Source organism: Equus przewalskii, chromosome 7, assembly GCF_037783145.1.
Source record: "Equus przewalskii isolate Varuska chromosome 7, EquPr2, whole genome shotgun sequence".
Lineage (NCBI taxonomy): Eukaryota > Metazoa > Chordata > Mammalia > Perissodactyla > Equidae > Equus > Equus przewalskii.
The window spans coordinates 56,777,711-56,804,176 of NC_091837.1; the positions used below are offsets into that span (position 1 = coordinate 56,777,711).

The following is a 26,466-nucleotide window of genomic DNA, read 5'->3' on the forward strand; positions in this document are numbered from 1 at the left end:
GCTTTCTGAGAGAATGCTCTTTGAAATATTAGGGAAAAAAATAACTATTTCTATAGAAATAGGAATAGTCTTCATGAGCAATAGATTGGAAAATAAGGCACATTCAGCATGAATCGGAGTCTTTGTTGTTCACACTAGATGACGGGTAATTTTACAAAAATAAGGCCAAGAAAAATGAAATATGGGATTTCATAGTTTATCATAAGTCAAACACTTTATACTGCCAAAAATTCAGCATAGTGTAGCCTCAAACCACACTCTATGCTGTGGTTTGTGTGTGTGCACGTGTGTGTATGTGTGTGTGTGTGTGTACAGTGCTATGATTTCTCAAGGTAGTCTGTCATTACAAATTTGAGAGACAAAGATTTCCACTGGAATTTGGTTGTCAATCACGTTATTTTATAAAGAAAAAGACATTTGGGGTCTTAGGTGAAGTGGTCTTTTGATGCATCTGTTCAGGCCTTATCTCCTCCCCCCATCTCCCACTTGCCACTTGTCTTGACTTTGTCTCCAGATTCCTTTCCTTCTTCTGTTTTGTCCTTTTACTTCCCCTACTTCTTTCTCTAACCTTAAACTCCTCCATGCACAATCATAAAGGATTCCAATTATTATTATTCCTTTTTAAAATTTATCTCCAAAACAATTATCATTGATTAAGTGATAATTCACTACTCAAGGACATTCATAACTGTCAGTCAAGCCTCTCATTTACTATCCTGAGTCCATGTCCTCTCCAGCACAAAACTTGGGCCCTTAACCTTGATTCCAGCAATGAAAAGCTGCGTGCAATGTGCCCACCTTCTTGTAAAGTGGCCTGGCAGGCCCACTGGGAGATTAGATCACGTTCATGAATGTACACACACACATTCATGTGTTTAGAAATGCATGAGCATGGGAAGGCTTGAGCCCAACTCAAGGGACAACAGAGAAGGAGAAGCTGCAGCTGGGAAAGAGGAGATAATTATTGGACTAAACTCCAAAAGGAATGCTTGAGAAGGATCTGGAGCACAAGGAAAGGTTAGTCTTAGCAAGGAAATGGAGTACTTTTCCTTTGAAACAGAATAGGAGGAATGAACCAATAAAGATAAGGTAAATAGAAAGGGAGGTGAAAGAAATCATGTTATATAGCATCTGTTTCTTGATGAAACAGTGTGAAGTCACGGGTGGGACTTCAATCTTGAGAACAGCAGGAAAAAAGTCATCTGACTCCAATGCATACTGTATTAGTCAGGGTTCTGCAGAGAAACAGAACCAATAGGATGTGTATATATATATAGAGAGAGAGAGATTTATTTTAAGGAATTGACTCACATGATTCTGGAGGGTGAGTGCAAAATCTGCAGGATGGACTGACGGGCTGGAGATCCAGGAGTAGCTGATGTTGCAGTTCAAGCCGGAGGCCTTCAGCTGACAGAATTCCTTCTTACTTGGAGGAGGTCAGTCTTTGTTCTGTTATGGGCTTCAACTGATTAGGTGATGCCCACCACATTATGGAGGACAAATGACTTTGCTCAGAGTCCACCAGTTTAAATGTAAATCTCATCCACAAAAAACATCCTCATAGAAACATCCAGTATAATGTCTGACCAAATATTTGGGCACTATGGCCCAGTCAAGTTGACACGTAAAATTAACCATCATACGTATGTTCCCTTAGCTGCCTGACTGACTCCAAGTTCTTCAAGAATCGGTTCTCCCATCTTCTCCTCAGGAAGCCTTCCCATAAACCCATCCTCAAGGGGAAGTTTGCGTCCCTGAAGTAAATTCCCAGACTGCCCTTCTCTAATACCCCCCATTAGAATCTCAGTCCCTGAGCATGGGCATTTTTGTTCACATCTGTATCTCTAGCACGTAAAATGTCACCAGCTGTATTGCAGGCACTCAACAAAAAGTCAATGAATGAATCAGGGAATGAATTGCATTTAATTTCTGTCAGTTTTACTATACTGTGAACTCCTTGAAAGCAGGGACAGTCTGAATTACCTTTTTATACCCAACCCCTAGCACAAATTAAGAGCTCTGTAAATGCTTGCTGAAGGAATAAATGCATAAGTGACTTACCAAATGCTTACTATGTATCTTTGCTTATCCCCGATTACTACGATTTCATTCCAAATGTTAAAAAAAAAAAATTGTGAAGAATTTACACAGGTTTGCATTGCTGCCTGGCTGGAGAGATTATACTAGCAATTAGAATTATAAATCAGAAAATTCTGGTGGTAGGAATCTGACATCAGCAGTTTTTAAAGTCCTGCAGGGGATCCCAGTGGGTGGGAATCCCCGTACTAGATACAGTTACAGTGGGGGCGATGTTAAGGAAGGTTAGAAACCTTGGGTATCTCTATGGAAGGCAGTGCCATGTGGGGACACCAAGAAGAAGGCTTTGACTAGGCTCCAGAGGAGGAGTTAAGGACTCCTACAGAGGAGAGAGAAATGCTGAAAAGCAAGCTATGGTGTTTTGTAAACACTGAGTATTTACCACATACCAGGCACTAGCTAAGTGCCTTACACGCATTGCCCCGGTCTTCATAACAAAGTATGTACTTCTTGCAAAGTATACTATGTTTTTTTTTTTTTTTTTTACAGATGAGGACATTGAGGTTTATGTAGTTTAATTAAATTCCTCAATACCCCACATCAAGTGAACAGAACAGTAAAATTTCAAGCCTATGATTATCTGGCTGTAAAGTTTATGTTCTTTCCAACACATTAGTCATTCTCAACCCTAATTGCACAATAGAAGCACCCAAATTGATGCCCCACTTAAGATCTGTTATATCAGAATCTCTAGGTAAGAGGCTCAGGCGTCAGTATTTTATTTTAAATCCCACTAGTGTTTCTAAAATGCTGCCAGGGTTGAAAATCACCACCATAAACGTCACAGATCTTTCTCCATTTTGCCAACTCTCACACTGGGCTTCCGGGTTCTCTCATCCAGGAAAAGAGACTTGACTCAATCAATTTATGAATGATCTGCCTTAAATTCAGATAAGGGAGTCTGAACGGCCACACAAATGCCAGGTAATTCGAGGTGCTCTGGATAGGTGTCCACTTTGATGTTAGTGAGAGTGTTATCCCATTGTTACTTTGAGTTAGTCAAATGGATTACACCATGTCTAGTCTCTGACTCTCCACAAAGGGTCCTGCTCAGTGCCACTCTGACTCTGTGGGTTTTATCACACAGCTGATACTTTACACATCCTCTCTGATTCCAAAAATAGGTAATACTGGGACACATACACACACACACACACACACTCACCACCACCACATCCGTACCACAAATGAAACAGGGTGTGGTAAATGTCATGAAGCAATTGTTAAATTTAATATCGGATTTCTTCTATTAATTTTCGGAACACAGAACTCATTTTTCTTTGTATTGTAAAAACTTGCAGCTAATGTCCATGGTCACTGACTTCATGTGAAATAAAATGCATTTGTGCAAGCCCCTGAAATTACCTCAAAATTCAGTCAGGTACTTTGATGAATTATGTGTTTGTAAACTGACCAATTTAATTTCAATCCCAATAAAATAGATTAGGGGGGAAACCATAAAAATAGATAATATAGATTAGAAATTCTCTACCTTGGCTGCACATTGGAATCTAGAAGGACTTTTTAAACAAACAGATGCTCAGACTCCACCCCGCACCCCACCTCCACTCCACCCCCAGATTGATTAGATAGATTCATTTGATCCATTTTGGGCCCAGTTATTGTTATTTTATAAGCTCCCTAGGTGATTCAAATCTGCCATTTTTCTTACCTTCCCCAGGCCCTCCACTGCTGTAAAAGATGAGTATTAAGTGAGAATATTCTGATTCACATATTTAATGTCAATGACATGACAGTAATGATGATGATGATAATGATGATAGTAACTCTAATTGAATTTGCTGTGTGCTAAGCAACCGTTTGGTTTCACATACAGTAACTCATTTAGTATTCACACAGCTCTTTCATGAGAGCAATATTATTAACATATTTTTGCAGGTGAGAAAGAGGTGTAGAGAGATTAAGTAACTCGCTGCAGGGCTGGCAGAAGCGGAGTGTGAATCCAGAGTGTGGCTGCAGCACCCCTTCCTCTTGCAGCCTTAAGTGACATGAAATGAACTAAACCATGTTGCCCCAGCTCTCCCATTAGAGTGCCTTTTCCTCTTCTTGATTTTTGCAGAGTCTGAGCTGGGTACAGACTCCCCAGCCCCACGATTGGGTGACAAGGAACTGGGCTTCCTCCTCATTGCCTTCTAACTCCCACACCCATAGTGTTTTCCTCGCAATGAAACAGCACCAAGTCTTCAAGATTCAAGGAAGTGCCGCTAGGTGGTTAATCTGTCGTAGAAAAGGAAACCTCTTTATTTCTCAGTACTGTGGAAAGAATTTAAGGCTTTGGAATCAGATAGATATAAGATCGAATTTATGTACCTTTATTTATTAATCCTAGGGCCTGGGACAAGTTTAATCCGACACTCAGTTTCTTAATCCATTAAATGGAAATACAGTAGTTCTCTCTTATCCCTGGGGAAGACATTCCAAGACCCCCCAGGCGGTGCCTAAAACCTCGAATAGAACAGAACCCTGTATGGACCATGCTTTTCGTATACGTACATACCCATGATAATGTTTAATTTATACATCAGGCACAGTAAGAGATTAACAACTCTTATTAATCACTAATAATGAAATAGAACAATTATAGCAATATACTGTAATAAAAGTTACCATAGAGGGGCTGGCCCCGTGGCTGAGTGGTTGTGTTCGCACGCTCCGCTGCAGGCGGCCCCATGTTTCGTTGGTTCGGGTCCTGGGCGCGAGCGTGGCACCGCTCATCCCGCCACGCTGGGGCGGCGTCCCACATGCCACAGCTGGAAGGACCCACAATGAGGAATATACAGCTATGTACTGGGGGGGTTTGGGGAGAAAAAGGAAAAAAACACCAAAATCTTAAAAAAATAAAAGTTACCATAGACCTTAGCAACCTCAGTAGATGATTTTTTTTTTTTTCCTTATTAAGTCAAGAATTTTCACCTTTTCACTGAAAGGAAGTACTTTGCAGCTTCTCTTTGGCATATCCGAATGCCGGCATCACTACCTTGCACTCTGGGGCCATTATGGAGTAAAATAAGGGGTACTTGCAGGCTGCTGAGTGACCAGTGGGTGGGCAGTGGATATGGTGTGGATTTCTGGGCAAAGGGGTGATGCGTCCCAGGCAGGATGGTGCGAGATTTCACCACACTGCTCAGAATGGCAGCAATTGAAAACTTAGGAGTTGTTTATTTCTGGAATTTCCCATTTAATATTTTCAGACCCAGGTTGACTGCTGGTAACTGAAACTGCAGAAAGTAAAGCCACAGATAAGGAGGGACTATGGTACAAATTCCTAAATCAATGGATTTTAAAGGATTAAGTGGAATAACATATATAAAGGTCCTTTGCACATAGTAGGCATGCTTCCCCCATTCCACATACACAGTGAGCTTAGCACCTAGCAACTTTTGTTTGGCTTCTATATTTCTGCTTTCTTTTATTGCTTTAACCTCTGTGTTTAAAGGCTGTGTGAGGTAGCCAGAATTGTGTATGAAAAAGCCCTGCCAGGTAAAGCAGAGAGTACCTACATGACTTTAGGACCCTAAAAAAGATTAGGAACAAAAATGCCTCTGAAGGGGCCAGCCTGGTGGTGCAGTGGTTAGGTCGCGGGTTCTGCTTCGGCAGCCCAGGGTTCCCCAGTTCGGATCCGGGCTGCCACACCACTCGTCAGGCCATGCTGTGGTGGCATCCCACATACAGAGTGGAGGAGGGCTGGCATGGGTGTTAGCTCCATGACAATCTTCCTCAAGCGAAAAAAAAAAGGGAAGATTGGCAACAGATGTTAGCTTGGGGCCAATCTTCCTCACCAAAAAAACACACGTGAAAAAACCTCTTAAAACCTCATAACCACCACCCCTCTACTACCAATCTATCCAAACGCCTAAAATCCCCAGCTTCAGATCTCACCTGAGGACCTGTTAGAAGAGACTGCATTTGTCTAAATAAGGTATGTGTCACCTTATTTTGTTTACACGTGGCTACATGTTAGCACATCCAGATGCCATTACCATTAACGTGCATAATGAGAGCAGGTGAAGGACTGGGAAAAGGGAAGATGCATTTTTTCCTAAACAAATATAATCTTACTTGAGCACACTTCAATTATAGTCTTAAACTATAGGGAAAAAAGGATTTGGGCAGAAAAATAGCCTTTAAAGTTTCAAATGTGTCTAATTGCTATATTGTTCACGAAAAGTGCCTATTTTTCTTAATGTTCTAGTGGTCTGGTTAAGCGAGGCATAACATGATACTTTTACCACTTAAAGAGCACAGTAAAATGGAAATGAGTCTTTGCTATAGGTTTCTGACTCTTCAGGGGGCATGGCTGATACGTCTATCTGCTGTGGAACATTTCTCCTCTCTCTTTAAGCTCTTCCTTCCGTGTGCAGTTAATTTCCTGTGAGTTTTATTTCATTTTCTCGATACAGTTCAGTCGTTAGTTTCTTGTCAAGCTTCTGAACTTCACTTTCAATCTTTGCATTTTCTGATTCTAAAGATGCACAATTGCTTTGAAGAGTTTTACTATAATATGTAAGCTCTTTTATCTTCTCTAGCTAATTTACTACATATTTGATTAATCTGTTCAAAGGTTTGTAAGAAAGCATTTGCTTGATGACATACATGTGTCTTCAAAGCTTCTCATCTAAGTCATCTCCAATTTCTGACCCTTTTATTATATCCAGCTCCTAGTGACCATCTTCTGTGTCACCTCCAGGGACAGCAAACGAATCTGTCATCTTCAACAAGCATTCAGTCAGATTCTGGGTCTGATGATCCTTCTCATGTAAAGAGAAATATACCTTTGAGTTTTCAACCTTTTTTTCCCTGTTCATTAAGTTCACTCCCTTTCTTTTCATCCTTTACCCTCATATGAAAGTAGTTTTAAACTTTCCTAAAGATTGGAATGTTATCGAAACTTTTCTTCAATACTATCTATGGTTGTGTTTCACTCTTCTGACATAAATTTTAAGATTACTTTGGCTTAAATCACTTAGAATTGGGAGGATTCCAATTTATCCTTCTTGTATTGTGTTCTTGTATTGTATCCCTCTTGTAATGTCAACCATCACCTCATCTTGTTCTAGATATTTAGATTTCTTTTCCTCATTTTTTTCTAGCGAGTCTGTTTTAACCTCAATAAAAGTAGGACCTATTCCATTTTAAAGTATCTGCCTCCATACTCAGCATTTCCAATAACTTTGTTTCAAGTCTGGCCTCCAACAAAGAGGTCTCCCATACTTCATAGTCTTTCTTAAAATGCTAGAGCCTGTCATAAATGTTGACTTTTTCTTCATCCAGAACAGAAAACATTATGTCAAGCTCTTTTTCCCTATGCTTATAAAGTAAGCTTTTAACTCTGTGAAACCCAGGGATAGCTGCCCCTACCACCATCTCCCAGGGGAAATCTCAGAGTCCTGGACCTGGACTCACACCTGCAGGTGTAGCACTCACTGCCTTGCACAGTGTCTCCAGGATAAGCCTGTAGTGAAACTGTGTGCCTGTTAGTGTGGCCTCTATGGCACAAGTGGCTGCCATAGAGCCACAGGTTGCCAGAACCCTACTGGTCACAACAGACTGCAGAGAACCAAGAACTTTCCATGCAGAACACATGAGAAATTGGCAGTCAAGACAAACCAGCAAGGAGGGGCTCAAGGATGTGGACATCTTTCCTTTCACTCTTGTGTCATCATGGAACACAAGAAAAGTAGTGATATTTGTATCACCACCAGGGAAATTGGGTGAAGGTGTTTATGACTCGCCCACCTGGAAGCCACAAGGGATAGACAATCCATGTCTTGTCATACCTGCCGATCTTCCAGGCTTGCTGGCTATCAGGAAACTCTCCTGCCCATTCATGTGCTAAGGCTCCTTCTTCTCTGTATCAGACTTTGAGGCTATAGTCCAAGAGATGCATCCTGCCTTGAGAGGTCTCCCCGCTTCACACCCCGCCCCAGTTTATAGTTGGTCAGTAATAGTGTGTGTGTGTCGTCATAAAAAGCCTTAAAAGGGCTTTTGCTTGCCTTTAAATAATGATTGTAGATTTGCCTTTTCTCCCTTTAATTCTGTCAATTTTTGCTTCATGTATTTTGAAGCACTGTTTTTTGTTGTATGTTTTCTTGATGAATTGATCCTTTTAATACTATGAAATGTCCCTTGATCTCTGATAATACAATTTTTCTTGGAGTCTAATGTGTCCAATGTATTCTAATATAGGCACACCAACATTTTATGGTATATCTTTTTGTTCTCTTTTACTTTCAACCAATCTGCATGTTTATATTTAAAAGTATATATATATATATATATATATATATTTTTTTTTTTTTTTTTTAAAAGCGTATAGTTTGGTTGTGCTTTGTTTCTTTTTTTTTTTTTTTTAGTGGGGAAGATTCACCCTGAGCTAACATCTGTTGCCAGTCTTCCTCTTTTTTTTTTTTTTTTTTTAAGGATTGGCACCTGGGCTAACAACTGTTGCCAATCTTTTTTTTTTCTTTTTTTATCTTTTTTTTTCTGCTTTATTTCCAACCCCTCCCCCAGTATATAGTTGTATATCTTAGTTGCAGGTCCTTCTAGTTGTGGGATGTGGGACGCCGCCTCAATGTGGTCTGATGAACGGTGCCATGTCCGCGCCGAGGATCCAAACCCTGGACCACCACAGCAGAGAGCACAAACTTAACCACTTGGCCACGGAGCCGGCCCTTCCTCTTTTTTTTTTAATGTGAGCTGCCACCGCAGCATGGTCACTGACAGACAAGTGGTGTGGTCCTGCACCCGGGAACTGAACCCGGGCCACCAAAGCAGAACATGCCAAATTTTAACCACTAGGCCATCAGGGCTGGCCCTTGGTCATGCTTTTTTATTCAATTGGATAATGGAGTGTTTATTTCATTTACGTTTAATGTAATGTTTGCTATCGATAAGTTTAAGTCTACATCTTGGTATTTTTTTCTGTTTGTCTTATCTGTTCTTGCATTCCTTATTTCTTTGCCTTCTTTTGAGTTAATTAAATATTTTATGATTCCATTTTATCTCCTCTATTGATTTTTTTCACTGTACCTTAGTGGAATGGTTTTTTTTCCAGTAGTTATGTCTTGAGATCACACAATATGCATCTTTAATTTATCATTGTCTACCTTCAAATAATATTACTAAAAAAAGTCTTAAGAATCTTACAGAAGTATAATCCTGTTTACTCACTTGCTATCCTTTGGTTTCTTTTTGTCATATATTTTATTTATTCATAGGTAATAAGCACAAAATATATTATTATTTTTACTTTAAGTAGTCATTAGTTTTTATTTTGTGTAGATAGATAGATAATTTTTTAAAAGGTCTTTGATACTCACCCAGATGTTTATTCATTTATCCATTCTAGTGCTTTTCATTCCCTTTTGTAGATCCAGGCTTCCATTAGGAATAATTTTCCTTCACCTTGAAAAACTTCCTTTCTCGTCTCTTGTAGTACATATCTGCTAGAAATGAATTCTCTCAACTTTTGCCTGTCATATTTCACCTTCATATTGAAAGATATTTTTGCTGAACAGAGAAGTCTGTGTTAACAGGTGCTTCCTTTCAGCACTTTGCAGATATTTGATTGTCTTATGGCATCCAATGTTTTAGATGCAAAATCAGACATTACTCTCAAAGTTGTTCCCTGTATATGATGTCTTTTTTCTCTGGCTTCTTTTATCTTTGTTTGTCAGCAGTTTAATTATAAGATGCCTTAGTATAGTGTTGTTGTTATTGGCTGTTGTGTTTGTTGTTACATTTATCTTGCTTAGGTTTCACGTAGCTTCTTTCATATGTAGATTGAAATTCTTCGATTTTGGAAAATACTCACAAACCATCTCTTTAAATATTTCTTCAGCCCTGTTCTCTCTCTCATACCACTCTGGGGCTCCAATTACACATATGTTAGACCATTGGCAATTGTATTACAATCACAGATTTTCTGTTCTATTTTCTTCATTCTTTTTTTTTTCTCTTGTGTTTCAATGTGGTTAATTTTATTGACCTGTCTTAAATTTTACTGATCTTTCTTCTGCCAGGTTCAGTCTACTATTTAGCCTACTGAATGAATCTTATATTTATGGTATGTAATTTTCATTTTTATCATTTCCATTTGGTTGTTTCTTATTGTACCCTTACCTCTGCTCAAACTCCCCAACCATTAATGCATGCTTCTCACTTTTTCCGTTATATTTTTTAACATATTTGTCATAGCTTTTTATAATCCTTGTCTGCTAAGTCCAAAATCTAGGCCGTCTGTGAGTCTGCTTCTATTGCTTATTTTTTATTTTCGTTAGGGATCACATTTTTCCTTCTTCTTCATGTGCTCTATACTTTTTTATTGTATATCAGCTTTGTGGGTAAAAGTGTAGTAGTAAATAATACTTACCCCCAGAAAAGAGCTCACTCCTTCCTCTATCAGACTGCTAGTGTGTGTGTGTGGCATGGGGGCAGTGAGGGAGACTGAGTCCATCTAATCTGTTCTAGATCTGAACTTGGGCTTTGCTACAGCTTTAGTTAAATTTAGGTCACTATTGGCTTTAGATATATTGAGGGAGGAAATAGGACTTTCCCTTTAGCTAGACTGAGCTTGGCAATGCTCCAGAGATGTCTTCATGCCTAGCCCAGCAGCCAACATTTCTGAACCACAGGATGTCTCTCCCTCGTTTATATTCCAGCACCCAACTGCTCAGGCCTAAAGACATCTCTCTCCACCATCTTACCCTGACCTCCAGCTGTGGGAAAGCTGCTGTAGTGAATGGAGTGAAGACCTTGTGTACCTTGAGAGGATCTTTGTCAGCTCTCCTGCCCTGCCCTAGCCTGTCTCAACTACCCCCAAGCACTTAATGAAAGCCTGCAGGAAAGAGTTGGCCGGCAGGCACGGATTCTGTCTGTAGTTGGGGTGCCTCAGGATTCTAATCTATGATACCAGCCCACTTGCAGCTGTTAAAAGTTTGTTAACAGCTGGGCTGGTTGTCCTTATACTACCCATTCCCTGCCCTTGTGACCAGGGTGCTCCTCCTCTTACCATGTCTCTAGGAGTGACAAATACTATAGCATTCTTCTTTCCAAGGAAAGGTTAATACCATTTTGGAAATTCATTTTTCTAGGTTTCTTTGGGTCTTCTGTCTTTAATGAGTTATTTCATATTCAATGCATCCACCTCCTCAAAAACAACTATCCTTTAGCCACCCCTACGTCTTTGAGGGGTGCATACCAGAGGCCAGTCCACCTTAGGAAGGCAGACCTGGAAGCAGTCTCAGGGCCTTTTGGGCAGAGAACTCCAGGGTCCCAAGTACCCAGAGCATGCTGTAGAAGAGGGTTACTAGTTCTTCTTCTAACTCATAGCTTTGTGGGGGAAGACACAGGTAGAAGAGGACTAGAGCATCAAAGCCCTCTGAAGTATGAAGCCCAAGGCAGGGTCTTCCCCCCCTCTCTTGGCTAGGTCTAAGGGCAGTACTGATGATAACATGTATTTTGGAGATAGGTGAAAAAACTTCATAGAGAGGGGGCAAAAGCAGAAGGAAAATAAAGGATGCTAAGAATGACCTTTGACCCTTTGCCCGGGGCCAGCTCTTATAGCTGTAGAAATAATAGAATGTATGCATCTTCTCTCCAAAAGTGGAAGGTAGTTTCAATGTTGATGGGATACTCTTGAAGAAATAGGGTACAGTACATCTTCTAGAAAGTTAATGTCTGCAGATTGACATATTATGAGGAGCAGAACTAGTGCATAAAAATGATTCAAGTGAAGCTTGCCTCAAATAACAAAATACTGAGATTGGCCCATAGGAGAATGACTATGACAACTTAAAAGGGAAATGACTTCACCATCAGCTTTTACATTACCTTTCAACCAAAAGCAAGCACGAAATGACCGCCAAGATAATTAAGATAATTTACTTGTCTTGACTGGGTTATAGTTTCATTGATAGTTTAGGTAGAACTTCAGTTACGAAAGAAATTTATTTTCACTTTTTAAGATACATAGTGTTTGCGTATGATGGAATTATTTATAACTATATATGTTCCTATGCTTAATTCCATGGATATATGATGAAAGTTTAAATGTAAGGGACCACAACCAACTTCAGAATAAAAAGATAACTTTATTTTAATTGCATGTTATACATCACTGTGTCTGATACAGATAATTGTATCCTTTGCTAGGATTGAGCTTTCATTTTAGCATTGGGTATACTTATGGAGAAATGTGAAATGTTATCTTGCCTCCCCACATACACATACAAATGCTGAATTTGTTGGGATCATTTTGGAGAGAGGCTGGAGAATTTGTCCCCTCCCCCCCCCTTTTTTTTTAAATTTATTCCCTTTTTAAAGCAGCGCTGAAGAGTGAAGGCAGAGAATTACAGTTAAAATGGTGGATGAAACATATACTTAATTCCGCATTTTCCCTCCCAAAGCAACCCTGTACTGACAGTACAGAAAAACTACTCACTGGAATGAAGAAAATGGAAAAGCATAGAATAGAGAGAGCTGTTGACATATTTTTTGGAAAATGGAAAGGGAATGAATGAGTCCTACTTGATTTAGCTGAGCAGAGATGTGGAAACCCACATGCCTGCAGAGGAGATGCAAGCAAGATGCAAATAGATACTCTTCAGAGAACCCTGGAAAAACTCAAGGACTGGAGTCAAAAGGGCCTGTTGAAGCTAGGGGTGAGCTGTGGAGCTAAAAACAGGACTAGGATGAAAGTCTTAAAAAGAGCAGTTGGACTGCGTGAGGAGATAGCTAAGGAATACCAGATGTGACGGAAAATCTCTAACATAAAGAGACTAAAACAAACAAAAAGGAAATTGAAGGAAACAAAGACTGCCAGGAAGAGATGAAAGCTTAAAAAAACCCCAAAATATATATTCTCATAGATATTAGAAAAGAAATGGTGTCCACGAAGTAAAACATGGTGTTATGAAAAAGGAACAATTAGAGACAAATAGAATTCTTAGAAATTAAACATATGTGGGCAGAAATAAAATATTCAACAGAAGAGAGATGGGGAATTATTCCAGACAGGAGGTGACAGAAAGAAGATGAATAGAAGAGAAAAGATAATAAATTAGAAGATCAGTCGAAGGGGTCCAATATCCAACTAGGAGTTTAGTTTCAAAATGAGAGAACAGAGGAAACAGAACTCAGAAATTGCTGAAGAAAATGTAATAAAATGTCCCCAGAATTGGAAGATATGAGTAAAAGTGGCTTGAGTTTCAAACACAATCAATGAGGGGTAAAGAGGGGACCACCCCAAAGCATACTCTCATGAGATATCAGAACATCAGGGATAAAGAAGAAATAATAAATGGACCAGGGAACAGAATGACTTCTCAGTAACAACACTAGACACTAAAAGACAGTGAAGAAATTCCCTGGAATTTCTGAGAGAAAAGTATTTCTAAACAATGAATTCTGTATCTAACCAAGGTGACAATTAATGGAAGCAGAGAATAGATATCTTCAAGCATTCAAGTTCTCCAAAAGTTTGTCTCAGTCATCTTTGTCAGGAAGCTACTGGAGTGTATTCTCCCCACACTTACCCACGAGGGAGTCTGTCAAGAAAGAGAACAAAGAATCCAGGCAACAGACCCAACACCACAGAGAAGCAAAGGGCAGTCCCAGGATGACAGCTCAGCAGGACTATTGCCACAAAAAGGACCTGGAGGCTGAAAAAAATAACTGATATATTTGTTTATATTAAGAGGAATATTATGTGTCTATTGGTGAGTTTGAAAAAATGTAATCATAGGAAATTAAGCAAACAAAAATATGACACAATACCAACGTCAAGAAAGAGAAAACTGTGTAAAAGAAAGGAAATGGAATCATAAATGCCACGTGGTTTACATGTGAACAATATATACATAGCCAAAATAATGCAAATACTGATTAGCACGTCCCCTAAAATTGTTGTGTAATTAAATTGGGAGGATTAGGGAAGGAAAGTGTGTTTGCGCGTGTACGTGTGTCCCGTGTGTGTGTGTGTGTAAATGAGAAGGAGGGAGGCAGAAAGAGATTGAAAGCATACATGCTGGAGGAAGTATGTATAAGAACTAAATCCTTATCTTCCACAGTAGGAGGCCAATAAATAATATCAACATTTGAAAAATCAAAAAATTCATGGATGAGAGTATCATTTGGAAGTATGGTGTCATCATCATAATTAACAGTTAAGGGTTGAAGGTGATTGCCTCTGGGATTCAAGGGTGGGGGAGGGGTGGAGTTGAGATGGGAGATCCTTTAAGCTCTATTGTTCTATGTGGCTTTTAAAAGTATATACATGATTTTTTTTAATATATAAAAGTTATATATTTTCTAAAAACTGAATGCAATGAGTACTAAAGCTCAGTGGATTTCAAGCTGTGCTTCCCAGATTCCTGGAAGTTTATGCAGGGGCTGCCTTATGGAAGAAGGAGAAGGGTAGGTGGGGCCACAGCCCTCACACTTGAGTTTCTGCTAAACGAGCAATGCCTTGTCATTGTTAAGTTTTAGAGAACTTTGAATGGAGGGGTCCATAGCAAAACACCACCACCACCGACTAACAAGTTTGAAAAGCACTGATTAGCCCTGTGCTCATCTGGAGAAAAATTATTCCCAAATGGTTAAGCTGAATATAATAACTACCAGGATCCATCCAGTTTGGCTGTCACCTGTCATTTTCTTTTACCACACAAAACAGAATTGTCCTATTTCTAACTCTTGATAAATCTCTAGAAACTTGGAGTAGGACTAGTTTGCTTGGGTTTCAAATATAGATTAGACATATGATCATGAAAATTTGCACAGGTTTGAAGTGATAACATTAAATATATTTTCCTTTTGCTGCCAAACCAAATTGCACCCTCACTTCTTAAGAGGCATCAGGTATGGCATATGCCGCCTGGGGTATCTTTGTGTCCCTAGGGTGACATTGGACATTCGAGTTTTGCATAGTGATGGATATGTTTATGATTGTGTTCTAATCAGGGTTGATTTTGCTCCTATGAAGGAAAAATACCCTTACTCCAGCTTAAAGGAAAAGATACAAATAAAATTGTTATTTTTAATACGAGGATAATCCAAATCTTTTGGAAACGTGGAGTATTGACTCTTTCCTGGGCTATAGGGCCTCTCAAAAACAAAACATCCTTAACTTGGTGAGTTTAATTTAGGAAGAAGTCAAGTGCTGAAACAGATACTCCTGAGATAGCTATTCCTTCAGGCAACCAATCTCTCTCTCTCTCTTCCCTTCCCACCCCCAGCGACACACACACAATTTGAAGTGGTGTACCTCTTCTGTGAGCTTCCATCATGTCTCAGTCTAAAATAACTAAAAGCTTCTTTGAAAAATAACTACATACAACTCTATATGAATGTATGTAAAATATAATTTACACACAGTATAGATTTATTCATTTTCTGTATTTTATATATTCTTATTTTACATGCATATCTCATGTGAGGTTGACAACGACTCTGAAATGGGTATTGTTATTCTCATTACAGATAAGGAAATAGTGGTCCTTGGAGTTTGACCTGCCCCAGGTTGCATGGCTAATGGAGTAAAGGCAAAAAGAAATTTATATTTTTGGAGTATTGATTCACTTGAGCCAAACACCTCTTAATTAATAAAAAGAAAAATCTTTATCAAAAGCATACATATAACATGAAAAGTTCCAGTTTACACATATATAGGATGACCAACTCATCCTGGTTTGCCTGGGACTTTCCTGGTTTCAGCACTGAAAATCCTGTATCCTTGGAAATCCCTCAGTTCCAGTTAAACTGGGATGGTTGATCCCTTCACATATAGTGCTCAGCCCAAGAGATTGTAATAGATACCCATCATGGGAACCGAGAGAGATACAGGAAACAAAATGCAAGGAGAGCAAAGTGGTCAGGAAAGTCTATTTAGACAAGAGTGAAGACCATTTCTTTCTTTCTTTTTTTTTTTGAGGAAGATTCACCCTGAGCTGACATCTGTTGCCAGTCTTCCTCTTTTTGTATGTGAGCCACTGCCACAGCATGGCCACTGACAGATGAGTGCTGTAGGTCCACACCCAGGAATGGAACCCAAGCTGCTGAAGTGGAGCGTGTCAAACTTAACCTCTAGGCCCCCAGAGCTGGCCCGATTTCTTACCCATATCAAAGAAAAACAATTTTAGCAACCATACAACATGACAAAACAAGTCTAACTTTTCAAAAATGTTTATGTAACCAAATATATCTGTAGATTTAAAATCCATGTCAAGATCATGAAGTGTCCAAAAGACACAAAAAGTTGACACTACCAGATCTTGAAAAATAAAGACCTATCTTAAGTGTTTCATGAGAAAAAATCACAAAACACACAGCCAAAAGTCTTAGGACCAGACGCCCTAAACCTCCGCTTTGAACTTTGCTCTTCTCAAATCTGCCTCGTCAAAGTAGCTGCTTCTCAGTTTGGCTTACAGTCTGGTCCTCACTTCTAGTATGCCTGATTCTGTTCCCCTCTCCCTTCCCTTGTTCTGACTGGCTCCTATAAGATCACTCTCTTTCTTGGGTATTTCCCTCCCTGTCCTTTCCTTAAAATCAACATAACGCCCTTAAGCTTCTTTTATGTCTCTTTCCACATTGAAGACCCTGTCCATTCTCCTTTCACCCACTTCCCAAGAACCCACCTGCCATACAGCAGATCCAGAGGAGAGAAATAGAGATGCCTCTTCAAAGACACGGAAGAGAGTGAAGGAACGAGGAAAGGCTGCAGTTAACTCTTATTTGAATATTTGGGGGTGGTACCCATACGTCATTTTGATAGGACTCCTTCTAGCCTTTATCTTTCCTTCTAATGCCCACAGATGTTCTAACATAGTTGAAATCATGGCACATGTACATTTATATGCTATGATTTTTAGCCTAACTGTTAGCTCATGTCTTTCTGTTGTCATCAAAACTATCATTGTTCCCAGTTATTCTTTACCAAATATGATGTTATAATTAGTATATTTATACATCTAGCCCTTTCCATAATTAGGGCTGTTTTCATACCATAGGCATTCAATGTGGGTGCCCATTTCATCCAATTTTTAAATTGATTGGCATTTGATAAGATTATACATAGCAAGCTGCTATTTTGAATCCCTTCCATATCTGCTGTTCAAGCCCCTGTTTTCTAATGTTGTTTATGTATAGTTTTTTCTACTTTTGGGGGGGCATCGTCTATTTTAATTACTTTTCAAACAATTACTACCTGGATTTAAGACTTTTTTCCTTAGGAAAAAAGCCCAGTATTGATCTCCCTCCCACCAAAAAAATCTCATTTTTGTATACATCGTGTCTTAGTTTCTTCAGACTGTTATAGCAATATATCATAGACTGGCTGGCTTATAAACAACAGAAATTTACTTCTCACAGTCTGAAGACTGGAAGTCCAAGATCAAGACGCCAACAGATTCTCTGTCTGGTGAAGGCCACTTCCTGCTTCATAGAGGGTCACCTTTTTGCTGTGTCCTCACATGGTAGAAGGGACAAGGGAGACCTCTTTTATAAAGGAACTAATCACATTCATGAGGGCTCACCCTCATCACCTCCCAAAGGCCCCACCTCCTAATACCATCACTTTGGAGATTGAGTTTCAACATAAGAATTTTGAAGAAACACAAATATTCGGACTATAGCAAATAGTATATTTTTTAAAAAAATAAATGATATGCAAAACACAAAAAAAATTCACCACCCTGAGAATACCATCTATGCTAGTCTCTGAAAGATGCCAGAGAGGAAAAACAACAGAGACCATTGGCTTATCAATGATCGGATTCTTCATTTACTTGGATGCCTCACAGATCAGCTGGGACCAGAGTTTGAACACCTTGTTCATCCCTGCAAGGAGTCTGCTACCAGCATTTGCCATCCACGGAATGTGCTAATACAGTCTATTTCTGGAGAATGGAGCAGAGATTAACTGCTTGTTCATGATAAATCAAGGGTATTTGATTTGCCTGTTACATGCCCAGTTTTCTTTGGAAGCAAGCCCTGGAAACTATTTTTCTGATCAAATCCTAACTCTCATGTTAGTGCTTTTGAAAGAGAAAAATAACATTTACTCATGATAAAGACTAACTTCTAGCCATTATAAATCTTATCAATTGCCTCGTGAATGTTGAGGGGAAAAAAGAAGGAAAAAAATCCCATCGTGCTCACTCAACCTTGAGTTTGGACTAATGCTACCACTAACATTAGTGTTCTGTTCTGGAATTCTGCAAACTGTTCTGGAATTTCCATGATCAGCACAGATGAAAATATATGGGGAGATAAAGTGGGGAACCTAAGGAGATATTTGATTAATGAATGTTGCACTATGAGGAATGGCCAGTAACAATTCAATAAAGAAAATTGTTAGAGTTTACTAGTTAATATGCAATATTAGAAAGACCTAAAATTTCCTTCTTCCTCTATTTTTCTTAGAAGCCAGTAAGATCAACAGAAACGATCTCAGCATTATTTGCCATGTTGGCATTTAGAGTCAATCACTCACACAGACGCAAAATATATGATTTTCTTTTTTTTGGCTTCAATAGAGATGTTCAGTACCTGACATACTTTCCAGATAATCTTTTGGTTAATGGCTTGAAAAGAGATATAATTTTTCTGCAAAAGTTATTAAGGTAAATGCAAAATATATTTATCTAAAATGTGAGCCAACTTGTAACCATTTTCCATAGGTTAAAATATACACTTTTACACAAGTAATTCTTCAGTTTTAGCGAACATTTCGTGCACCTCAGTTATGAGCTACTGTTCACTCAAAGATACAACATAAGTGAATAGTGTGGCTGAATGCGAGCCAGATGGCCTGCTGCCAACTCTGTCCACTCTTCTTGGTTCACATGTGTTTTGACTCCATCCGTTAGCCTTGGGGAGGAGTGTTTTGATGGAGGGAAGAAGAAACACAGGGACAGGGATGTGTGCTCTCTGGTGAGTGCTTATTTCTTTCTATTTACTTCTGACTCATCTGGATGCCGCTATGGTCAACATGGCATATAGCTTAAAATTTCCTTAAGATAATCAGCTTTGGGAATAAGAATAAAGAAGTTTTCTTCCTTCTCTGCCTCATTCTTTTAGTCTTTTTTTTCTTTTAAGGGCATCTAGTAACAAGTTAAGGAGTGAGCAAGCTGGTAGGATGCCAATCTATGTGGGGCATCAAAATATCACTAAAGTAAATTAGTAATATGATGCCAGTTAATCAAGTTTTTGACTCATAGTTTCTTGAAGTGGTCTTGTTCAGATGTGGTAAGAGACCACCTGGAACACAAAATTTAAAACCAACCACAAACAAGCAAAGAGAAAGCTTTCTTTTTGGAGACAACCTTTTGCTGCTGAATATTTTTGAGATGTCTGTACAAGTTGCAAGGAGCAGCTGCGGCCACACTACTACCCTGAGCCTAGCCAGCTGACAGTTGCCTAGAGTTGGCAGCCACAGCCAGAGGAAATTTGGAAACTCCAAAATGCCTGGGCGTGTGGTTTGCTTGATTGCTGAAATTATAAATCCTTTATCAAGCCTTTCAAGAAGTTGTCTGATCCATAAAATTGCACGTAATAAATTCCCTATTCTGAACATGGAGAAGTAAATTATTTTCAGCAGCAGTAGGTCTTTGGGCCCCAGGGACCACTAAATAAATATTAAACACAAGTTTATTAGTAGTGATTTGAAGGGACTCCACCTTATTAAACCTTGTCGGACCCTATTTGTGGAAATATTTTTTTCCTCATTTCCGTTAGCTCAGTTTTTCTCTGTTCAGATGTGTGTGTATTGTACACAATACACAGTTCTTTCCAGTCCTCACCAAAGTTCACGCGACAGTCTTGGAAAAGAAGACTTCACAAGGAGCTGGAAGCATTTGTGCACCCTCTCCTCCTGCTGTCTGCAACATAAAATATAGGGCAATTGCAATCAGTTTTTCCACAATTCCTAGGGGCAAGGTTTTCTCTCACAAAAAAGCCACAGATTGAACAGCAGCCTTCCAGAATACTGTCAAGCAGGCAGCATGACTGTTTTTCCTCTGCTGGGTCCCAACTCATTTACTAATAAGGAAATGCAACTTTTAACAAAAGATTTGCCAATTCACCTTTTTACTGCATTCGTAGCCATTTTGGGTAAAATTCTATGTGAATATTAAAACTTAAATGCTATGTGACAAGAAAAATATTTGTAATGCCCCTAAATATTTTCTCATTCTCCTCAAAGTTAAGAAAATATCCAGGAAACTTACTTGTTTGTATTATATCTACCTGGGAAGTTTTTCATGCTGAGTAACAGAACAAAACTTGAGCTGCCTTGCTTTCTGCTTCCAGGAATGCCAATCAGAGAACATTCTTTTTCAGACGGCCAAGTTTGGAAGTCAGTTGGTTTCTGGCAGTAAGTCGGGGGAGGGGAGGCAGTGGGGGGAAGCGCAGTGAGTCCTCCGGCTGATCTTCAGCTTCCAAGTGCTTCCGTAATAACCATCAATGAAAGCAGCTCCTTTTCCCCAGGCAGAGACAGGTAAAAAGACAGCTGAGTAAATCAGCATTAGATGTAACAGCGGAAGCTTAGTCAGAGGGAGGAGGGGGGTGGAGGGAGGGTGTTTGAAAGCCTGCCATTGGTCAGTTTACCAAAGGCATCTGCCAGTGGGACTTCAATGGAATGTGAAACCAAATCATTTTCAAGTTAAAGATAGACACAGTTTACACCGGGATCTAGAAGCTGGATTTTAAACTCATATCTCTCTCTAGAATTTCAGAGTTCTATTATGATCTCTGTTGTAATTAACAATTTGGTTAAAGTTTGTTCTTTAAGTGCATGTGCTGAGAATTCATATATGTTCGGGATGTACTGGAATTAACAGGATTTAAGAGGTCATGGTGTACATACTCTAGGGTAAGTGAAAAGATTGGTTTTAAGGCTCACCGCTTCTCTGGGAAGGTTAATGTTGAATTTTTCTTTTTATTTGTGTGAATGAAAAAGTGATAATGAAAATTTTCCAGGGCTGTAACTTTCTTAACTTTCTTGAGATATTTGACATTTTACATTTTGTGCAGAAGAGAGAAATAGGGTATTTCAGCTTAATTTTGAAATGTACCTTACACATCTTTAACTTCAGTTTTGCTTTATCCTTACTTGCTTTCCCTCTCTTGAGTCCTCCTTGAACACCCTGCATTTATCAAATTACAATGTCAGTAGGTAAATGTCACAACACAGACTGAATGTTAGTGTCCAGGATGACATTGGATGCAAGTGTATTATTGTGAGACGGCGTTATTTCTCTTCCTTGGCACCGTGGTACTTCCTAATTTAACAAATGAAAAAAAAAATCAAGAGGAGAAAAAGAGGTGGCCTAAAGGTGGTATAAAGTGCATAAGGAGCCTTTAGAAGATATTCTATTTTTTAAAAAACTAATGAGAAAAACTAGGCAATTTTCCATTGAAGAGAACAATTTATTAATAGAAGTTATTTTTTGGCGTCGCCTCATTAATTCCAAGCAGGTCCTCCTCCAAAAAAAAAAAACCCTGAGAGTTTGCTAAGTGAATGGAGCGTTCTGATTAGACTGAGCTTGAGGGTGGAGGAGCGACGGGGAGCGTTGTCTAGTTTGCTGTTGCCATGTTGTGATTTAAGGTTTTCAAAACGTTTTTCTTTAAAAGAAAGAATGACAAACTTTAGTTCTCTTCGTGTTTTGACCATGTATAGGTTTTGTTTCTCGTTTTGTCAAGTGACCTCTCGGCTCTGCTCTTAGAAACAGCTTTTCCAAACTTGCACAGCATTCCTTCTGAATAAATACTGTCCATAATAGTCACAGAGCACATGGTGTGAATTGGAAATTCTACTTTATATGGGGAAAATAAATCTGCTGACGTTCTTATTACAGAGTGTGGGGCTGAACAGTTGTTAAATGTAACTGGCCAGTTTTTGCTCTGTCCAATAGACAGGATTCTAATGAACTAAGTTGGCTAAAGTAGGTACAAACAATGAATGTCTTAATATGGATCTTTCACTCAACTTTGATAAGAATAAATAATATACTGTTACTCTTCTAAAATGAAAGCTGAGCATTATGTTGATAGAGTCACTTGATTTTTCAACTACCAAATAATCTAGCAAGACCAAACAAAATGTGACGTTGGCAGAGCTCAATTTGGATGTCCCCTCCCTCTTTACTTGACCATTTTCCCTCTCTCCCTTCAATCTTCCTTCTTCCTCTGGACCCCTGATGAATATCACTAGTCAGTACTCTCCTTTCTTGCAGTCAAGACATATCTTCAAGAACGAGTCTGACTGTAGCGTGTTTTAAAGTCCATGCACTAAGTCCATCAGAATATTTGCATTTTACTGTAAATATCTAACCTCCAAACAGTTTAGGTAATTTTGTTAAATCAGGGCTAACCTTCCCTATTACTTATAATTAACCCATAAGGTTATAAAAGTTGCAATTAATTTTCGTTTCTCCACAAGTGGATGGTAGCTTTGTAAATTTTCCCTGCTGACATTGGACATCCTTTCATCTCTTTTACCTGGCTGTGTCCTGAACTGTTGGCAAGAGGAGTGAGCCTGGCAGAAATCATAGGTTTTTCTAAGGAATTTGTGAGTACATGCATGTGTGTGCTTACCACACACATGTACATACACATTTACAAATTTTAAATTCTAAAATGTAAGAATTGTAAACTATGTGGCCAAATAGTGTTGACAGGAAAAGGGACAGACGCATATTTCACTACTACTATTATGTCACTCACAGTGTCTAGTTCCCTGCTGAAATTGTCAAGCTTGGATTTTGTTTCTTTGACTATCGTAAGTGTAGTTGATTCATAATATATATCTGCTAATCGTAATATCTCAAGTGTTACTGGATTTGTTTCTATTATTACTGTTCCTGCCAGTTCTCACTCATGGTGTCTTGTTTTCTTGGTGGCTTGGATACCTTTGGCTGTCTGCTGGAAAGGTATTTTAAAAACTACGTGAAAGAATAAGTTGAGACGTAGTGGTTATGATATTTTCCTCCAGAGAGGACCTTGATTTGCTTCTGCCAGGCACCTGGGGGTGACATCAGACCAGGATCACCTTAGTCAAAGAACAACATCTGAGGTTCCCTGGATCACTCCTGTGCAAGAAGCAAGGCTGCAAATCCATAGAAGGAATGGTTTATTCAGGGTTCACTCCTACCTGGAAGGAAGATATGGCCTTTTCAGATCCCAAGTTAAAGTTGGGTTAGTTGGGTCCTCACCTGAGGACCATGACCTTTGACGTTCCCACAAAACCCATAAGGCTGCCCAAAGTGCAGCTGGGGTCCCAAGGGTTTTGTTCCATCAAGATCAACACATTTGCCCAAGAGCAAAAGCTTTCAAAGATGAGCTTCCATCTCTGAGTTCTGGTCTTCTCCTAAACTTCCACGTGCGAAGTCCTCACTGTCTTATAAGCTCTATGCTGTTTTTATATTTTAAGTATTTTTAGTTACCCCAGTGGGAGGGTTGGTGCAAATTATCTCATTACTGTTCCCAGAAAGGGAAATTCACTCTACTGCCTTTATGGTCTTTTTTTTTTTTTTTTTTACACTCCTCATTCTAGACAAGGTGTCAGGCAGACTATTGATATCATTGATGATTTCAGGTAGTTTTTCTGATTTTGAAATTTTAGTCATGACCTCATCTGTTTCGGTTTTTCAGAGAAATTTGCAAGTGCATGCTGATTGGAAGATGCGTGTTTTCTAATCTTATTTGAGCTGTCAACAATACTTAGCAGTCCTTTTATTTGTCCCTAGCTGGCCCCTTTCCTGAATAATTTCTTTAGTCTCTCTAATCCACCCCCACTGCCTTCACTCTCAGCTGTTGACCTTGACCCTTCCTGCTTTCTCTTGGTCCATATCCAGTATCACCACATTTAAGAAAGTATCTTAAATAAATTCCTTCCTTTCTATTCTCTTTGCAGTTGCTCTGCTTCAGGTCTTCATCATCGCTCTTGGGCATTACTATGGTCTCCCAGTTGTTCTCCTGCCTCTAGGCTCTGCTCCCCAATGTATCTCCCATTTGGGGACCAACACACCTATCTTCTAAAAATCATAGACATGAATGGGATTGCTCCCCTACTTAAAAATTTCTAGTGGCTCACCATTCCCCTTCAAAATAAACTCCTGGGTATGTCTTAAAAGCCTGTCACAAAGCCTCAATCTGTTTCTCTAAAATTGTCTTCACTACTTTACCAGTCATCACCAGCACTTTAATCACATATAATTAGTGCCTCTAGAATATTCCACACACTATCATACCTCTGTGCTAGTCTCCCTACTTTTATTTTTGGCTCAGAATGCTCATTGTTCATCTCCTTTGTGGGCAAATCCTACTTCTCCTGCAAGGTTGACCTCATAAGTCATCTATGCTACTTTCTTTAATTGTGTAGCTCACCTACTATTCTGGGAACCCCTGATGGCAGGGGTTGTGTCTTACATATTTTCGTGTTCTCAGTAACAGACACGTAGAAACCATTCAATACATGTTTAAGGAATGAACAAATGACTATTCTGAGGAAGTTTTTCCTCAACAATTCCTTTTTTACTTTATTCTTTTTCATTGTAAACATCATTATTCTTTTGACCTTACACTCTTTGTCTAGAATAATGAACATTAATGGTCTGCTATGTCAGGTAGAGTCAGTTAAATTACATTTGTTTGGTTGGTTATTGCTATTTTGAGGGGGGAGGAAGTTATCTATTTCCATTTTTGCCAAGTGAGACTCTATAACTTGATTGTGATGACAAGAGAGATGATAGAGGTTTAAATATGATAAATTAGCTGTATAGTATTATCAGAGAGATTCATAATCAAAAAGAAAGTCACAGAATTGGAAAACTGACATGTTTCAACAACTCTAGTCCAGAATGCTGAGTCGCACAAATGGAAAAATTCAATGCAGAACAACTAAATTAAAATCATCTCGTTGCACCTTCAGAAAAAAACTGATTGTGTTCAGATAGCTGTGCGGTGCTAGAAGGAAAACAGTTGATTGCTTAGGTGATATGACATTGTAACCCTCAATCTTAAAGTTAGCTGAAAATTTTTCTTAAAATTTTTTAAGGCCATAAGGTGCAATGTTAATCTCATTTTGCTATGCTCAGTTAAAAAAAAAACAACCCTGTGTTTATTTATTAAAAATTGAATATTGTTGATAGGAATCAGAGGAAGCAGAAATATAGCTTATTAATTCCAAGGATGTTTAACTAATTTTGTATTCCTCGGATCACTTATAAACTTTTCACACACTTATTGTATGCCTTTGATATGCCAACTCGTGAGCTGAGAAACCTGGTCCATATTTTTTATTGTACAGGGCTCTCTACCGCCACAGACACAAAAGCCTTTATATGGATTGGTCAAGATTTATCTTGAAAACAATCTTTGAATCTATTCAAATGTTCAAAGTTGATATTTAGATGAGAACCCAAATTTCTCCGTCACAAAATATGAAAATAGGATATTATTGGCCTTTTCTTTTTTGACTCATTGATAAATTAAGACTAGCTCTTGAAAACTGGCTGATTTTAAATTGTAGCATCCACTAGCTGAGCTAATTTCTCTTATAAATTCAACAAATCTCTATCAAGCTCCCATGTTGTGCCTTAACTGTGCTAGATAATGAAATTACTTGTTTAGCCCCCTTCAGTGGACGCTGACACTGGAGTATGTCATCTTAGAATAATGGATGTAATTAACAAACTCCTTGATATTATTCTTCCATTTATATTCTTAATTTATTTGTGCTCATCTCCACCCTTGTGAAAAAGTTATTTTCGGGGTCGGCTCTGTGGCTGAGTGGTTAAGTTCGCGCGCTCTGCTGCGGTGGCCCAGGGTTCGGATCCTGGGCGCGGACATAGCACCGCTCATCAGGCCACGTTGAGGCGGCGTCCCATATCCCACAACTAGAAGGACCTGCAACTAAGATATACAACTGTGTACGGGGGGGGTTGGGGAAATGAAGTAGAGAAAAAAAAAAAAAAGATTGGCAACAGTTGTTAGCCCAGGTGCCAATCTTAAAAAAAAAAAAAAAAGTTATTTTGCCTTTCCTGGACAATTAGTGTTTTCCTCTCAGAAATCTAAGTTTTAGTAGTCTTGAGCTTACTTTAATTCTTTAAAAATCTCATACTTAGCAAATATTTTATTATAGAATAGCTTAAATAGTTTAAAAATTCTTAAAAAAAGAATTAATTAGAAATGTATTTTTATCACGTAGAAAACTATGCTGTATCTTAATATAAAATAGAAGTACATTTATTTGCATAAATAAAGCCGGACTTTGCATTCTTGCAAAATAAATATGGCATAAGGATGACTCAGAGACATCCTGAGTCATGAAAGCTTTGTAAAACTCCGTGT

At 38.9% G+C, this 26,466-nt stretch overlaps 1 protein-coding gene and 1 long non-coding RNA gene across 40 annotated transcripts in view; one reads left to right on the forward strand and one right to left on the reverse strand.

Annotated features, from left to right (window-relative positions):
- Positions 1–26,466, forward strand: part of DTNA (dystrobrevin alpha) — a 359,410-nt gene that overhangs the window by 79,275 nt on the left and 253,669 nt on the right. For 8 of the 38 annotated variants that reach the window (XM_070629862.1, XM_070629864.1, XM_070629854.1 and 5 more), the window contains exon 1: positions 20,755–20,986. The exons of 14 other annotated variants lie outside the window; for them this stretch is intronic. The gene's annotated coding sequence lies outside the window, so the exon portion shown is untranslated. Of the gene's footprint in view, positions 1–20,445; positions 20,612–20,640; positions 20,987–26,466 lie in introns of those variants that run through there. 16 more of the 38 variants (XM_070629870.1, XM_070629873.1, XM_070629848.1 and 13 more) reach the window with 6 other exon arrangements.
- Positions 19,747–20,669, reverse strand: LOC103550829 (uncharacterized). Of its 2 annotated transcripts, none has more exons than XR_011542655.1 (2): positions 20,362–20,669; positions 19,747–19,994 (listed from the first exon to the last, which is right to left on the reverse strand). It is a non-coding gene; the product is annotated as an uncharacterized lncRNA (long non-coding RNA). The 2 variants fall into 2 exon arrangements; XR_011542656.1 differs by having other exon boundaries at positions 20,343–20,649.